Below are 3,425 nucleotides of genomic sequence, written 5' to 3' on the forward strand. Positions count from 1 at the left end.
TCATTCCTGGTAAGGCGGCTCATGGGCCACACAGAATAATAGAAATGGGTTAGATCAATATGTAAGAGCTGGCCAATAAGAGGCTGAAACTAATGGGTCAGGCAGTGATTAAAAGAATACAGTTTCCGTGTAATTGTTTCGGGTAAAGCTAGCCGGGTGTCGGGACACAGCCTCCCCGCTCTTAAGCTAGCCATGTGGGCGGCCGGCTGCCAGGGAGGGAAGCAGCCCGGCGGCTGGGTGCCGGGGAGGCAGCCAGCCGCTCTTATTTCAACACAGGGATCTCCCTTTGTGTGTGCGGCCTGCTGGTAGGGACCCAGTGTAGTTTTTGACAGCAAGACACATCGGGAGCACCCACAGTTCTCCATGGCCTTGGAAGCTGTCCCTGATACCTCTCCCTGCAAGACAGCCATGGAGCACTGGAGTTTCTCATTTGCTCTGACCTCTTCCTGAGCAGGCTGGGATCCCAGAGACAGCCTTCTGTGTACAGGTGATGGCACTGGCCGCCCAGAGGGGTCCCAACAGCCCCGGGTGGCACCCTCCTTCAGGCAGCTCCCTTGTTTTCTCTCCCCGTACGCACAGAAACGGACAAGGTTACTTTGGGTAGAACTCTGTAGAGAAGCACCTAGATAAATATCTCTTTCAGGCTATTTATTTCTGGTTTTGGCAACAGGTGAAGAGATTTATTTTAAAAGTACTATTTGCAGGGGGGGAGCAAAAAGAAAGTCCTCAACCATGAGGCTCCAGGTCACACTAGAAGTACTAGCTGTTAAGGTTCTCCTTCTGTAGAACTTTGCCGTGTATTTATTCTGAAGTTGTGGGTGTCACTTCCTCTGTTTCCCTGAGTGATTCTTGTTTCTCTGTCCCAAATTCTACAAGCCTGTGGGATGATAAAATCTCCCCCTGAAACATTCAAATACTTCTGAACAAGAAGAACTATGGCCATATGGAGTGAGGAAGCCCGCTTTTGTGCTGTGATCTGGGTGACGTCTGCCCTGCTCAGGATACCACACAGGCACAACCTGCAGCAGGCTTACTACCTTCTCCTTCATCAAGAAAGACCACTGAGACCAAGGAGGCCCTAGTCCAAGTGGCCATGACGGGAGTCAAAGGATTTAAGACACAGGAAGTCATCCAAAGATGTAACCAGCTTCCCAATATGCATATGGATGCCCAACCAGGGGCCCAGCTGCAAATCAGGTGACCCAAAAGCAGACTCTTCCCTTCCCTGTCCATTGCTGCCTCTAGCACACAGCTTGTTTCAGTATGAAAATCCCATGCTTCTCGGTATGTGCCAGCAAAGCCCAGATCTGTCCTATCAGCCCCCAGCTTTCCTTTGCATGCAGTCAGCCAGATCACCACTCATGGCTCCATGACAAGGCTTTCTGTGTCTTTCCTGCCAGTACGGCCTCATCCAGTGTCACTATCTACCGAAGGCTAACCACAAGGGCACCCTGGGGAGGCCTGTCACCATCTGCCCATCAGAAGTCCTTGCCACCTCTGTTCAGCCCACTTCCCTGCAGCCCCAGTGCTCCCCAGGAGGGGAGTGGTGCCCGTGTGGACTGGCCTCTCTGGTCTTTAAAAGCACTTCTCCCTAGAGGCAAAAGCTCCAAAGGCAGTGGCAAGAAAGGATGTGCCGAGCCCCTGGGAAGGGAGGAGAGTGATGGCCACCAAAAGAAGGGTTCTCCCAGCCCCCACAACCAACCCTGGGTATTTCTTGATCATCTGCAGGAAGGGCTAGTCAGAGAAGCAGGCACTTTGGGTTTTGAAATGGCAGTTGCGAGAGCAGCATAAATGTTATAAAATGCAGTATGGCCAGAGAGAAATGCCTGCAGCCAACCTTAACCCACCCGTGCAGGTGGGCCCCACCCCTTGGGACTAGCCTCTTCTCTGCAATCAGAAGGTTTCAAGGAAGGGAAAAGGAGCAAGGTAGTGAGCAAACTCCAAAAAAGCAGCTGCTATGGAGTATTCACCAAGGACAAGCCTGCCCTCCACATCTTGTAAGATTGTTTCCAAAGGCTTCCTGCAGCCAGGCACCCAGGGGACCTCCAAGTGTGCAAAAATGAACTTCCTGTGCACAGAGTCCTTGGCTCTTTGCTGATGAGGGGGTCCTGGAGGAAGGAGCTGGCCAGGACGCTTCCTCATTAGGTCTTGATGGCAGCGGGCACAACCCAGTCCTCAGGAACACCTTGGCATCTTGGCAGCTGCTCTCCAGGCAGACCCAGCCAGAGAGAACATACTGGGTCTCCCATGGTCAGCCATGGGAGGTAGAACTGAGGGATATCAGGTCTAAAAGGTCACGCAACTTCTGACTTGGAGGTCCCAGAATCAGCCTTCAGAACCGTTAGTCCCATCTCCAAGGGCATGCATGCCATGCCTGCCCTGGTTTCTCTCCCTTCTGCCACTGCCCTGGGGCAGACTAGCAGAGCTGTCCACATAAGCCCCACATCTCAGTTTTAACCATCACCATAGAGAATGGAGCACTGCCCCTCTTATTTGGAAGCATGGGCAGGCGGGATACTTCCCACAGGTCAGACTCAGTGTAGTGGTGAGCTCTCTGTATGGTGGAGGTGGTGGAAGAGGCTTCCAGAGCTGACCCTCTGCTATCTCACCCAGCCTAGCCACCCACCCACATACTTAGATTGCCAGGGGCTGGATGACTACATCCCCTCCTAAGGACGACACTGGCTTTCTCTGTGGCCTCCAAAATGCACAGTTGTAAATAAGGCACAGGTAAGCCAGGTCTGGTCTTTTGTAGATGCAATAAATATATTTCATGCAGCAACAATGGGTAGAAGGTTAAATGCTTCCTCCCTCAGAGCTGAAGCTGTAAGGGACAGTGGCAGAGGGGGGCAGGGCTGGGAAGCTCTGGCCAGGGAAGGGTCTGCTTCTGCCAACAGGATTTAGGCTTTATGGGGACTAAACCCGAGGGGGGCATGAAAGCTAGAACTTCCTTGTAAGTTGGAACTTGGCAATAAAAAGCAAAACCAATGGTCCAGAATTGTGTCCTGCTGTTCCTTGGCACCATGGCAGGAGGCTGTGCCCGTCACGGGAAGGTCATCAAACCCTTCGTCAGTCATCAACAATCAGGTGGAACGAAAGTTCTGGAAACCTCACTGCCATCTCCAGCTCTGCTGCAGTTCCCGGGAGCAGTTCTACCCACAAAGGGGGATAGCATCTTGGATTTGCTCTGCCTCGGCTGCTCCAAGCCTGCTGCCCTCTGCCATGTGATATGGGCTGCTGTGGCCCTGCCTGCTGGGATAGAGGCAGGAAGGGCTCCCCACCTGGGACAGCCAGGTGACACTGGTGGTCACAACTCCTGCACACCCCAACATGTACCAAGGTGAGCCCTGGAAATCTCTGGACCCAGAATCACAGGGTTCTTTATGGCTTCTGGTGCTCTATCTTGAACCTAGTCCAGAAATGCC

At 52.8% G+C, this 3,425-nt stretch overlaps 1 protein-coding gene across 6 annotated transcripts in view; it reads left to right on the forward strand.

Annotated features, from left to right (window-relative positions):
* Clec16a (C-type lectin domain containing 16A) overlaps positions 1–2,988 on the forward strand; it is a 234,270-nt gene extending 231,282 nt beyond the window's left edge. For 5 of the 6 annotated variants that reach the window (XM_005349306.3, XM_013347335.2, XM_005349308.3 and 2 more), the window contains one exon: positions 277–2,988. The gene's annotated coding sequence lies outside the window, so the exon portion shown is untranslated. The remainder of the gene's footprint in view (positions 1–276) is intronic. The other variant, XR_003377160.1, reaches the window with a different exon arrangement.
* The last annotated feature ends 437 nt before the right edge of the window (positions 2,989–3,425 follow it).

This window comes from Microtus ochrogaster, chromosome 7, assembly GCF_000317375.1.
Source record: "Microtus ochrogaster isolate Prairie Vole_2 chromosome 7, MicOch1.0, whole genome shotgun sequence".
Classification (NCBI taxonomy): domain Eukaryota; kingdom Metazoa; phylum Chordata; class Mammalia; order Rodentia; family Cricetidae; genus Microtus; species Microtus ochrogaster.